This window comes from Atractosteus spatula (assembly GCF_055471065.1).
Source record: "Atractosteus spatula isolate fAtrSpa1 chromosome 16 unlocalized genomic scaffold, fAtrSpa1.hap1 SUPER_16_unloc_2, whole genome shotgun sequence".
Taxonomy (NCBI): domain Eukaryota; kingdom Metazoa; phylum Chordata; class Actinopteri; order Semionotiformes; family Lepisosteidae; genus Atractosteus; species Atractosteus spatula.
Genome location: NW_028296632.1, coordinates 1009917 through 1023502, shown reverse-complemented (window position 1 = coordinate 1023502; position 13586 = coordinate 1009917). Strand labels below are relative to the sequence as shown.

Genomic DNA, 13586 nt, shown 5'->3' with positions numbered 1-13586 from the left:
CATAAGTGGCTACTGCTTCAAACACGGTCCCCACCCAGGTTTGGGTAACCAGCACACCATTTCTCACACCCAGGTGTCCGACAGAGTGCATTTGTCGAGCTACAAAGGGCATTAGGCTGTGAAGGCATGCAGGGCGTCCAGTGTGCTGGCAGCACCACACCCAATCATCATGAAGCACCACACTCTTTTCTAACCATGTCCTTTTCTCTGCTTTAGAGGCCTCAGCCTGAATATCCTGTAGCTGTCCCCTTTTCACCAACAGAGGTCTCACAGGGGTCTCAGACTCCTGCTCTACCAGGACTGCTCACCTGACAGCTGCATCTGCAAAGTTGTTCCCTCGAGTTACTGGAAACATTTCTTTATTATGTGATTTACACTTTACCACAGCTACTTCAATAAGCAGCTGCAAAGCTTCTAACAGTTCAGAGACAAACCCAGCATTCTTAACTGGAGTCCCTGCCATGTTGGGGAAATCCCTATTCCTTCACTGCCATCCAAAATTGTGGCATCCACCAAATGTATATATACAGTCTATATAAATTGCTACAAGTTTCCATTTAGCATATTTACAAGTTTCAATTAAATATTTTCATTCGGTCTGCTAGTTCTACACCAGATTATTCACAGTTTATACAGCCAGGCAGGTAGCCTGCACAACACATAAACACGGCCCCTTGGCCACCGCATCAAGGGGTCCTGAATAATAATAACCCACCAGACGATGCCTATCTCCATGCTCCTGCACCAGCACAGCAGCTCACAACCCATTTCTTTCACTTACATACAGATTACATACAGATGATCCGTCTGAGGGAATCCAGTCCAGGGCCAGTGCCTGCAAGAAAGCTTGTCTCAAAACATCAAAACCGGTTTCTGCTGCAGGGGTCAAGGCAATTTTGTCTTTAGACTGCACTACCCCCCTTAAACCAATACGTCACTAGACAAGCTCGTTCTGAGAAGGCATTCACCCTGGCTTTATCATGTAGTTGGTTTTATACTCCTTTTTTTTCAAGATCCAGTACTTGGAGTAGCCCGGCCTTATGGATTCCCTCATTAGGTAAAACAATCACAATATCACATAACTCTATTAAGTTAGTTTACATAAATGCTATTTCATGCAGTAATTCCTTATAAAATGCTGCAGTCTGGGCCTAAAATAGGTCTGGGGTGTCCCCCACCCACATCAGTAGTTGAAACTGTACATCTTTACCCAAGCAGACTGTGACAGCTTATATTTGCTTTAAACACAACCCTTGCACCCCTTCTCCTGTAGCCTCCTGTTACCCGTTAGAAAACTTTATATCACATTTTTATGCTGTTTTAGTCTAAAAGTAGGACAGCTGTGCTCCTGTGTCCCCCAGTTACTGCACACTGTAAGATTATTTCACTTTTATTTCAATCCTGAGATAAATTTAGGAAGGCTACAGAGGGGTTTACTAGATTAAAACTTTTAGTTCACGCACGGCTCTCGTTTCAGCTTCTGACATGTTCTTTAATTGTGAATTCAAGCCTCTTTCTTCCAATTTCTCCAAAAAACACCTTTTTTTTAGTAACTGCACACCAGCTTATTAGTAGTTTTGTCTTTGGGGTTTTATATCTCGGTATAACATGAAAGTCGCACAATAATTTCGACAAACTGGCGGCTCCCTTTTCTCCTCCTTGGGAGTCTTTTTACCTCCCATTTGCAGCGCTCGCACTTCTGCATGCATGCTTCGCGAGTTATTAAATCAAATCTCTCTCCGCTGTCCGTAATATCAGGAAAGCATAGTTGTACATTCTTGGCAACATCAGGTTTAACACACTCAAGTAAATTTGTTTTATTACTGTGGAAGTATCTTCATTCACTTCCTTTTCATCGGCTAACCCCGAGTATACTATCCATAAAGCTATAAACCTTTCTGTAAAATCTGAAAACATCCTCACTTCCTTCTGCTGACATGCTGTTACTTTTCTCTAATCAGTTTTCGGTGGGTAATGCTCTTTCAAAAATCTCCACACTGATTCCCACCCTTCTCCCAGATTCTCTCTCAAGGCGTTCTATTTCTTCTTTTGCTTTTTCTTTTTCTGCATATATAACTTCCTTTCGTTCAGCCATTGCTTTTAGCTTTTCCATCAGGGATTTTTGCGTCTCATCTATGATATTCTGTTGAATTCTCAAATATTCCTCTAACTATTGTTTATTTTTATCCAAATGTTCATACACTTTTCTACATTCCTGTTCAGCCTAAATTCCGTCTGACAGTCAATATTTCTTTTAAGTTTCACTTTGGATTAATCAAACTTTTTTTCTTCACACCAAACCATTTTCACGTCTCCCACGCGCCCCGCGGAATCCCCCAGTCGAGACAAACTGACGAACTATCACAATTCGGGAACACGGACCAGGTTCCAAATCCTGGCTTTAAATACACAGTTGAATCGAGTTACCATTTTCGGCTCTTCTGCGAGTACAGTTCTAGTTACTACCTTCAGCCGTACTGCAGTCGTGTACCAGGATGCAACACCTGGATTTTTTCGCACGGGCAGGGCGAGACGCTACTCCTTCAGCAATCCCTCTTTTTCTACCCCACCTTCACAAAACAGGCATCTAAAACACATACACCATTAACTCATTTTTTCTGTTGTACTTGCTTCAGCTTCAGGAAAACCCTGAACCCACCACAGCAACATGGAGAGGACAAGGGACTTTTTAGAAAAGAGGAGTCCTTACCTCTTTTTAGAAGCGTCCGCCTATCTTTTCCTCTCCATGTCCGTGTGGTTTAATTTAGATGGATACTTCTTCATCATTTGGGTCATGTATCCGCCAATCTGCCTCCTCCTTTTTAGAGGACGTTGTAAACCTTTAGGAACAATATGATCTAGCAACAAGGTTATGTCACTGTAATTAGGCTTAAGACAATCGAGAACAAGGCTTGCCTTTCTTCTAAATTCTTTACGGTCATCAGGCAATTTAGGAAAAGACTTAACTAATGCAAATAATTCACTAGGAGACCAATGTCAATGTACATATGCTGGAGTTCCTTCTGGACCTGGAAAAGTGCACATTGGCATTTCACAAACAAGTGAAAAGGCTTTGGCTCCGGACCGCTTTCTAATTTCGGTGGAGACTTTTTCTTTTTAGTACGCATGGCCATGACTTTAGCTGCAGCTTGCTGTTCTTTACTTTCAAGACTAGTCTTTTTTGAAGCTTCCCATTATTTCTGTGATTCCTCTTTCCATTCCATAAGTTTTCCAATTCAATTTCTTTCCTTTCTTCTCCTTCTCTTCTAAGTTTCCCCTTCTTCAGGAAACTTCTTTTTCCTAATTCAACTTTCCTCTGTCGATTCTGATTCACTTACAAAGATAGTTATAGTTATAGTTATAGTTATATACTTCATAGTTATGGGCCCATAATTATCATATATAAATTATGTGCAAGTTCCCTTACACCTATTACCCTAGCTTTACAGTTCATGAACATAATTTTTTTTTTTACTCTAACCCAGGCTATAATTGTTTCTCTGAATTTGTCGTACATGTACTTTTGCTGGACTGCTCGGTCCCATTTTCGTCTCTGAATTTTAATTTCCCATTTTTACCGATCGGTGCCTTACTTAGAACCTTATCACATTAACTACTCCGCAGAGCAAAAACCACACGTCTGTGTTAAGATAAGTTCTTTATATGAGTCCTAGACTCATCAAACCCGCGTGAGAACACCCCTGTGGCTCGCTTCTCAAACTATTAATTTTAAAGGATCACTTACTGACGTCAGACAGCTGCCAATTCTCCAGACGCGTCTCTGGAAGGATAAACAGTTTATCCTCCGAGGTTCGTCCAATTTGCTAAAATTGTCCGGGTCCGGATGGAGTTTCAGCAGCCGTTCGCGCTCAGGTTTGTGATCCCGGACGAGCCCCCAAATTGTCATGGAAATATAACTATCAAGGAAGCCACAAGAGAGAGTTCTCACCTGAGTAAGGTCTTTATTTCAATATTGCAATATTGGGAGCCCTGCTGCCACTTCGCAAAGTGCAACCAGAGACTCAATTTGTTACAAGCAGAACAGGGTTTTTATAAGACGTTGCGCTGTAAAAAAGTTCAGCACTTGGTCCCTTCTAAAACTTCCCCTTTCTCTAAGAGAAAACAGATTACATCATAGAGCGAGAGAAGAAAAACTAGATTTGTTATTCAAAGCTTATCAGTTACTTTCAGCTAATTCTAATGACCCAGACAGCATATATTGTTTTGGTACATTGTCTTCTAAACTAACCTAAACAGTGTACTTTGTTGACAAACTGATTTCTAAAATTCTGCACGTACTGTAGCACAGCAGTTACATCCTTGAAATATATTATAATATATGATATATTTTTATATTTTTTATATATTTTTTTTCAAAGCTCTCTACATTTTTAAGAATCAATTTACTTATTAGATTTCCACTTCAGACATCAGGTACTACTGTTGTATTTATGAAAAAGAAACAAAACAAAAAACATACTAACAACTGTGCCATCCTACTCCTTAGTTAATACATTTTATTATTCATAAACAGTTAACATTGTTAGCAAAATATTTTGAATTATATTTAACCCTATTTTTTCTTTAGTTTTGTATTTAACTTTAATTTAATATTATTGATTGCTAATAGTTTATGCTAACACCTAACTTTCTTAATTAGATGTATTTAAAACAGTGAACTAAGTGTAACATACTATTCAGAAATACAATCGAAAATAGTTTTGTGGTGTTTGTATGGATGAAACGTTTCTAAAATGTATAACGTAACAAAATTAAAGACGATTAAAATCTGTAATCTTTCCACTTGTAATGTCATTAGACAGAACAACACGTTTCTGGTTTGTTTTAATTAGTATTAGTTAGTAGTTAGTAGTTTTAATTTAATTAGTATTGCAATTCGCACTGATTCCCTTGCGAAGATATGGACTTAAGAATATTCGTGCCTGGTCAAAAAATGGCATTAAGCACTTAAAATTAATATGGTTAATAATAGTAAACTGTAACATGCTGTAACAAGATCGGTTAAACTGCGAAGAAAATGCTTTCAGAGGAAATGTTTCAGGTGTGAAGAACATAGATCTCCAATGCAATTTCAACCAAACCTGTTCGCACACACCCTGCCCCCACTACCATTAGAATATACACAAAGCACTGAAATCTTTCGAGCTAATGATCAGGTGACCCGAGAGAGAGCGAGAGAAACACCAAGGGGTGCGGAACCAGGGAACTATTTACATGGAAAACGGGCGATCTCCCCAGACTGTCCGCCCGTTTCACTGTTACCTGGATACCTCTTTATTTAGAACTCACAAACACTGATTTTTAGTTTCGAAGGATTCAAGTAGGGTTTTAGATGAAAGGCAGCGACCTTAATCAAGCCCAAATCATAATTGAACCCATTCAGAGCCTACATTACATTTTAGCGTTTCATTCTGAGCAGAAGACCCTCACACCTGAAGAAGGCTTGCGTTTTCTCTCTTCTCTTTTAAGCATGTGTACAATGTGTAATACAATTACAATGTGTAATTACAATGCGAATCGTATGAGGGTGGGGGGGAGGTGTCTTTCGCTGGAAATCTCGCCTGTTTCTACTTTACGAGTACAACCCCCTCTCTGCCGGAGTGCTGGCTGTGACGAATTAAACCGGTTTCACAGGTTTCAATCACAGACCATGTGACATGGGAGTCAGGAAACTAACACACAGCACCACCGGATTTGATAACACTATAAAAACGCTATAAAATAATGTGACTAGGCACAGAACAAGTTTACAGCACAGTACAATAATAAATGCTGACCATGACTTTAGAAGCATAAATTGCCTTACACTCAATTTAAACACAAGCTGTCTTTAGCCCTCTAAGCTCGTTCATACAGAAATGTAGAGATCCAGGCTCAGAACACACAGCTTCATTAGCGAATACATATGCAGGACAACTAGAAAAGACGTTTTACAGAGGATGGATTTTTAGAAACATCCCATCAGTGACATCACTGAAGTCAACTCCTAGGTACTGTAACTGTCGTGTGGATAGTTTCACAAGAATCAGACAAAGGTTTAAGCATCGCTTGTTCTAGATAAAACTGCAAAAAAAACAACAACAACCCATAATGTACTTCTTTGCGGCTCTGTTTGCCCAAATCATATATTCACAACGTGAAATCTAGAAAATAATATTACGTAACCAAAATCCGCAATATGGAAACAGAACCTGTGTAATTGTTGATAGATGATGTACTCGTAACATTTTTTCAAGACGAACTACAACATTTAAAAAATGACTTGTATGTACTTGATATCTCTAATCAATCCACGGGTCCCAGCACAAAACGAAACTAAAACGCATACCGTTTCGCGCTTCTTATTAGTTGCTCAAAAGTAATTTGACCGTATGAAATGCATAATATAAACCTAGAAACATATACGTGAGCAGTACTTAAGCACTGTAGTATCGGTGTTAAGACATACCTCTCAAATACTGTAAATCAAGTTAAAAATATCTCAAGACCGATTCTGGTCATAATGAAACCATGTTTCGTGTATGTTTTCTTTAAAGTACCGAGACCAGCCATATACTCTATGTTTATGTTCCAAAATTAATATCGTTTATGGCCTTCACACGCGTTGCAGTATGCTCCTATTCTTTTTATGCTCAGCTACTAAGATTTCCCTTCAGTGGTAAACTCAGATATGAATATTCAATACTTAAACGGGCACAGTTAAGACATTAAATATACATATACATACTGTATACAGTACAGTTTTCATACGGTAATATGTTTATGTTCCTAAATCAATCTCTTTTATGAGCATGTGAAAGGCATGGTGAATCGATTCTCAAAAATTACTGTACTTTGCATGATTGGAAACAAATGCGTGATTGCGAAATGCTGTGGTGTTACTTTTACAAAGACGGTCAATGAAAAAAAGAATGTTGACCAGGGCAATACTTTGAGTTTACACTTACAGCTTGTCCAAGGTCATTCATTATTAATACTATTAGTAATATCTTCGTTAAAGACTTTGATGGCCACAGCTCAAATATGAGAGGTTGAGCTTTATTAGCTCCACCTTGCAGAAATTCCGGATACTATTATTTTGCTTGTCGTATTATAGGAGAATTTACGGTAACTCGCGGTATTTACCGGTAGCTTGCGGTAGACTGCGTACAGCGTACCGCAAAATAACGCGGTATCGCCCGCGCATTTTGAATGGCTGCATCTGTAGGCTGCCAAAAGTCTCCGAAACCAAATTTTGATAGCAGAAAATTCTCACTCGTCCAGAAGTTCCCTTGGGACCCAACATCCAGCACAGAGTGGTAAAAAAGCGTCTTTTTTGTAAACCCTTGCAGTGTGAATTGGTGGTTCAGTGGTAGAATTCTTGCCTGCCACGCGGGAGGCCCCGGTTCAATTCCCGGCCAATCCAGTGGCTTTTGCAGCGAGCGGCTCCATCACTTGCATCCCCTTTCAACTCGCAACTGAAAACCCACTAAAGCTTAGAAGGTGTGAGCCAGGTCAGTACCCGGATGAGGGTGACCTACAGGGAAAAGCAAAGCTTACAGCTGGAAGCGGTGTTAATGGAGCCAGCTGTGGGGTGCTCACCCTGAGGTCTGTGCGGGTCCCAATGCCCCAGTATAGTGACGGAGACGCTGTGTGGTAAAAAGGTGCCGTCTTTTGGATGAGATGTAAAACCGAGGTCATAGCTCTCTGTGGTCATTAAAAGTGACCACCAAAACCTTTGACAAAAGCTCTTGGTAATTGATGGTCTTCAATAATGCTTCTCCTTTAGGTACATTTGAAATCAGCTGAAAAATGCTGTGAAATGGGGGGGCACTTCAGGCCATTGTAGGATTTGGGTTACAAGAACAATTAAACAGCACGAGAAAGCCCGTACACTGAATCGCAGGGCTTTCTATTCAAAGAAGGACAAAAGAAACTTCCCTGAATTCCATTTTTTGCAGCACAGAGAGGACAGCAGGCACGAGGCCTGTTAGCTCAGCTGGTTAGAGCGTGGTGCTAATAACGCCAAGGACGCGGGTTCGATCCCCGTTCGGGCCAGGTAGTCTCCTCCTCTCTTGCCAAAACACGTTGCTTTCTTGCTGTGGTGAGATTGGTGGTAATTCAAAGACGCCACATACTGCCGACAGACGAGAGTGTTGTGGGAGAAGAGAGAAGTGATGGAAGATTGAAGAGTGTCCTAGGTGGAGCCAAGATAAAGTGTCACAATTGCATAGGGGAGGATTTCAAATGTTTAAGATGGTAAAAATAACCGGAAGTGATCCCCCAGTCCGGCACAGTCTGATGTACTTCTGTCATATAAAGTGAAACTAGATGTCGAACTGGAGCCTCACTTATGTAAATTTGCAATATTTGCATAAGTGAGGCTCCAGTTATACATCTAGTTTCACTTTAAATGACAAAACTGAAGAGACTTAAAAGAGCTGGAGAGGATTTCTTACAACTTTTGAGCCGGCACAGTTTTCGAAAACGTTTTCTTCACGCTGCACTATACAACACAGACAGCCAAGAGTCTCCAAAACAAAACAAATTGACAGATAGGAGAAAAGTCCCACTCGTCCTAAAGTTCCCAAAATCCAGCACTGAGCGTAAACAAAGTGTTCAAGTAGCGTGGGAATGCTACCCCTAATGCTAGCTGGAGTTTGAGCGTCTGGTTCAGAGTTTGCTCAAGAGTTTACCTTTCACAGATGCGCAAAGATGAATGTTGAGGGTGCACGCTTCAAGGCGCCTTACAGTGCAGGGAGTGATTAGAGACGATTCGTGACGTGTGCTCGTTCCCATATACCGTACGCCCCGGGTTGCAGTGCTAGGATGACGTCCAATACCGCTTCGGCACGTAACGGCATTATATTCAAGTGCAGGACATGAGGGTTTTATTTTGTTCGTTTTGTTCTGCTCTGCTTTGCTTTGTTTTGCTTTCCATGGCGTTTGTAAGAGCGTCAATAAAAAGGCGATTCCTGCGTCTAACACGAATGTAAGAGCTATTTCAAGTGCGGCTTCTAAAATGCTTGTAGACATTTGTCTGTTGTTGATTGTTTTTTTGTGTCTAACAAAGTGCCATTTTCCTGTCCGGACGGGGAGACTTTATCATTCCCACATGAAGCAACCCTTAATTCCTCGGAGGCGTGTCTGTCTGCAAGGTTTGTATTTTGGAAAGGTTTTTTTTTTTAACGGAGAACGACTTTGAAAAAGATTTCCGCCGGCGTCTCGCGATCCGTGTGAGATTGTAGCAAGAACATGGTGCGGCTTCTTAAATGCTTGTGGACATTTGTCTGTTGTTGATTGTTTCTTTGTGTCTAACAAAGTGCCATTTTCCTGTCCGGACGGGGAGACTTTATCATTCCCACATGAAGCCACCCTTAAGTCCTCTGAGGCGTGTCTGTCTGCAAGGCTTGTATTTTGGAAAGGTTTTTTTTTTAATGGAGAACGACTTTGAAAAAGGTTTCCGCCGGCGCCTCGCGATCCATGTGAGATTGTAGCAAGAACGCAGCAACGGCGACGCTCGCTGTAGTCGTGGTCGAGTGGTTAAGGCGATGGACTAGAAATCTGGTGGGGACTCCCCGCGCAGGTTCAAATCCTGCCGTCTACGGCGTCTGCCGCATGTTGTAGTGTGCCTGTGCGGCAGAGGCGAAGTGCCGCTTCTCCTTTTCTGGTACTATAAAAACGCTAAATCGCTTGGACCCGCTGCCATGGAAATCAATTCTTCAGATAACCACACATTTTGCGTTCGCACGTCTGGTGCTCTACTTATGCCTTTGAAAACCGGATCAATAAAGCTCAAAGAACCGACACGATAGGTGCTCGTAAAGCACGCAGTAAAGAACTCTTATCAGCGAGGGTTTCAGTGGGTTAACTGAGGAGAAGGCGTGATCGCTAATTGTTGAGTTTTTATTTGGTGTTAGAAACACTCTTACTGTGCATGAAGTGCAACAAATGTAGCCACAGAAATTGCATCGTGCTTTCATTTATGCTATTGCAGACACCAACGTTGCCTAGATAGAAAACCGAAAAAGCCGTGGGTTTGCTTGCCGGTCTGAAGGATCTCTCTTCGAATCTCTATCATTTGTCAATGGAAGTAAAAGGCGCTGCAATCTGATACGTTCACATTCAAACCCTCAGCTGTTGTTCGACTTTATTTCTTGACTAATTACAACTGAGTGTCGCATGAGCAGTTACGTAAACTTGTCTGCTATATTTGAACACAAATGCCGTTCTTCAATTAAAACTAACAGTACATTGTCAGGGACATTCAGTTATATACAAACAAGAGACAGACAAGAGAATATTTCTACCTTTCATGTGGACTACGTGTTGACTTACTGATCGGAATAATTGAAATGTTCGGGTTCATAGCCGATGCAGTGCGTGCTAATTAGAACAGCAACGCTGGGCTCTCAGCACCGTACTGAGCCCAGGTGCAGTTCATTTACATGAAGGAAATCTCGTACTGGGTACGATTACACCCACATACAGTAAGTAGCACAGGCTACTTAGGGAGTAGCCTGATGCGTTTAAAAGTGACCCGAGCCAGGCAGGAGTCGAACCTACAACCTCCTGATCCGTAGTCAGACGCGTTATCCATTGCGCCACTGGCCCTGGTGTCACACTGCACGACTGCAACCCAGTGAGCTCAGCACTGCAACTAGTAAAACATTACCCCCGGTCCATTCTTTTCCAAAAGTGAGAAACACCTGTTTTCTACATTGTGTCTGTTTAAAACCATATCTCTTTAAACCAAACCAAGAGTTTGTCCTTTGCACTGATATTCTGATTCATTTCGATTTCAAAGAAAAAAAAAACACTTTCTTCCAAAGCATCATAAAATTGTCCCTTCTTCCAGACTCTACTTCTCTCTTGTAGTAGTACAGCAGACCTTTCCAGGTGAGCAGATCACAGAGTCCGAAATGAGCTTCCTCCATCCAGCAAAGTACCTGAACATGACTCTGTCATCATAAAAGCACCCCTGTAGTAAAGCAATTAAATCCGAAATCAAGAGGGCAATTGCCTACTGAAGTTCAAGAAGTCATCAATTTTAACCTAGCAACACATTAAAGGCTGCATCTATACAAGTACGATTCTAGAAATGCTCACCAGATTACGTTTTAAGAAGGAACTGCGGCTCAGGTTCCGCCGAGATCTAAACTCGGATGGCAGGATTCAGAGTCCAGAGTTTGGACGGGTGGCGCACAGAGGGTCCATATACTGTAGATCCCTCAGTGATCTTCCGCGTGTTCAAACCACCAGCGTGTGACTCCCCTGTCCCCGTGACCTCATTGCTCTGCTCTCGCCTGTGTGCAGCCGAGCCCGACTCACGGTAAAGTGGAAAAAAAATGCCCTCAACGTGTGATTTACTCTGGAGCGAGGACAGATGTCACCTTCTTATCATTGAACAGGATGTATGTGATGTGGCGACTAGGTTCAATTTTTTATCCTCTTTAAAAGATTAAGGACTGGGTGAGCCTGATTTACCACCCTTTCAGCTAAGAACCCGACGTGCGGACCGTTTAAGCTGCGTAGACTCGGTCGTTTAACTCCTTCATTAGCAGGGTTAAGGTTAAAGAAAAAACATTGCTGACTTCTTTTTTGTTTTCCAGCCGCGAGCGCTGATTAGCAAGGTTTGCATTTCATGTTTTGCAAGTTGCATTCTAAGAAAAACAAGTCGTTCAAGACAGGAAATGAATACTTGCATTTAATTAAGTCTAGCCGTAGGCGGTTGTCCATAATGACCAGTCCTGTTCGAGAAGACAGAAAAAAAAAGGAACCGCTGGGATTCGGACCCGGGATCTCCTGTTTACTAGGCAGGCGCTTTAACCAACTAAGCCACAGCGCGCCAGGAGCTCTGTCCTTTTGCAGCCACTTGGACACACAACTCAGACACATCTGCATTCGCTGTGCGCTCCGCCTGCTCGCTGAGCAAGTTGCCACCTTTACATACAATAGCAACATCGACACCAAGAGAAAGGATGACAAATGGCTTTTAACTGGAACTTTTCATGTCCAAGGAGCTCAATGTGCTTTCCGTGTACAACAGGGCCACTGAACTCCACACCGGCCACTGAAGCACAGCAGTGGCTTGCTGGCTTGACATCTCCCAAGGAAGATGTTGAAATTGCATGTGGAACAGGAAAATGACCCTCGAGTACGTGGGAAAAAAAAGAAAAAGAAAATCTGGAGCGCGCCAACTCATGTCCGGACAGCCTGGTTTGAACAAAGTGTTCAAGTAGCATGGGAATGCGACCCCTAATCCTAGCTGGAGTTTGAGCGTCTGGTTCAGAGTTTGCTCAAGAGTTTACCCTTCACAGATGCGCAAAGATGAATGTTGAGGGTGCACGCTTCAAGGCGCCTTACAGTGCAGGGAGTGATTAGAGACGATTCGTGACGTGTGCTCGTTCCCATATACCGTACGCCCCGGGTTGCAGTGCTAGGATGACGTCCAATACCGCTTCGGCACGTAACGGCATTATATTCAAGTGCAGGACGTGAGGGTTTTATTTTGTTCGTTTTGTTCTGCTCTGCTTTGCTTTATTTTGCTTTCCATGGTGTTCGTAAGAACGTCAATAAAAAGGCGATTCCTGCGTCTAACACGAATATAAGAGCTATTTCAAGTGCGGCTTCTAAAATGCTTGTATACATTTGTCTGTTGTTGATTGTTTTTTTGTGTCTAACAAAGTGCCATTTTCCTGTCCGGACGGGGAGACTTTATCATTCCCACATGAAGCAACCCTTAAGTCCTCTGAGGCGTGTCTGTCTGCAAGGTTTGTATTTTGGAAAGGTTTTTTTTTTTAACGGAGAACGACTTTGAAAAAGATTTCCGCCGGCGTCTCGCGATCCGTGTGTGATTGTAGCAAGAACATGGTGCGGCTTCTTAAATGCTTGTGGACATTTGTCTGTTGTTGATTGTTTCTTTGTGTCTAACAAAGTGCCATTTTCCTGTCCGGACGGGGAGGCTTTATCATTCCCACATGAAGCCACCCTTAAGTCCTCTGAGGCGTGTCTGTCTGCATGGCTTGTATTTTGGAAAGGTTTTTTTTTTAATGGAGACTGACTTTGAAAAATGTTTCCGCCGGCGCCTCGCGATCCATGTGAGATTGTAGCAAGAACGCAGCAACAGCGTTGCTCGCTGTAGTTGTGGCCGAGTGGTTAAGGCGATGGACTAGAAGTCCATTGGGGTCTCCCCGCGCAGGTTCGAATCCTGCCGACTACGGTGTCCTCCTCACATCGTTGTGTGCTGGCGCAAGCAAGGAAAAGTGCCTTTCTGCTTTTCCTGGTGGTTTTAAAACGCGAGATCGCTTGTACCCGCTGCCTTGGAAAGAAATGTCTACATGTTTACTTGCACATTGTCTATTGTTTGTACATTGTCTTGATGCACTGTTTGCACTTTGTCTTGTTTTTTACACTTGTTTTACAATCGAGAGACCTTCTGTAAGTAAGAATTCCATTGTACCAGTACCGGTTACATATGGCAATAAAGTTCAAGTTCAAATGCTTCAGCGTCCGCAAACGGCATTTTGCAGCTGGAAGCAGATGGCGACGCTTTTTGCGGTCGCGTGTCTTGTGCCCCATTTCCG

General features: G+C 42.3%; 3 non-coding genes across 3 annotated transcripts; 2 read left to right on the top strand and 1 right to left on the bottom strand.

Annotated features, from left to right (window-relative positions):
• The first annotated feature begins 7984 nt into the window (after positions 1–7984).
• trnai-aau (transfer RNA isoleucine (anticodon AAU)) lies at positions 7985–8058 on the top strand. Its single transcript has one exon. It is a non-coding gene; the product is annotated as a tRNA-Ile (tRNA).
• Positions 8059–10541: 2483 nt separating this feature from the next.
• trnar-acg (transfer RNA arginine (anticodon ACG)) lies at positions 10542–10614 on the bottom strand. The gene has a single exon. It is a non-coding gene; the product is annotated as a tRNA-Arg (tRNA).
• A 2526-nt stretch (positions 10615–13140) lies between these two features.
• trnas-aga (transfer RNA serine (anticodon AGA)) lies at positions 13141–13222 on the top strand. Its single transcript has one exon. It is a non-coding gene; the product is annotated as a tRNA-Ser (tRNA).
• The last annotated feature ends 364 nt before the right edge of the window (positions 13223–13586 follow it).